Below are 460 nucleotides of genomic sequence, written 5' to 3' on the forward strand. Positions count from 1 at the left end.
GCTGTTATCATCATCATCACCACCTTGACAATCACCATCACTATAATCATCACATTCATCATCATAATAATCATCACCATCATCATCACCTTCATCATCACCACTTTCATCATCATTATCATCATCATCATCATCACCACTTTCATCATCATTATCATCATCATCATCATCACAGTTACAGTTAAGCTGTTTATCGACTTCCATATCCAGGCAACCTGACTGCTGGGGGGGTTGAACCTGTGACCCCATGAAAACGGGGCAGTTTCTTCAAACGCTAGGTCTCCCTGATGTCATCATCATCATCATCATCATCATCATCTTCCTCCTCTCACCCTGCTGTTTGGCTGTCATATCTGAGCTGACAGGAACACTTGAATCCTTTGAGAGCGTTTGATTTCTTTGATTTCTCTGATCTGTCCACTCTGGCAGCTGCTTACGTGTCTGACGTATAAATCAAACG

This window comes from Centroberyx affinis, unplaced genomic scaffold (assembly GCF_046629955.1).
Source record: "Centroberyx affinis isolate AG114_WGS23_722 - 3 ecotype Tasmania unplaced genomic scaffold, CSIRO-AGI_Caff_v1 ptg000850l_1, whole genome shotgun sequence".
NCBI classification, from domain to species: Eukaryota; Metazoa; Chordata; class Actinopteri; order Beryciformes; family Berycidae; genus Centroberyx; species Centroberyx affinis.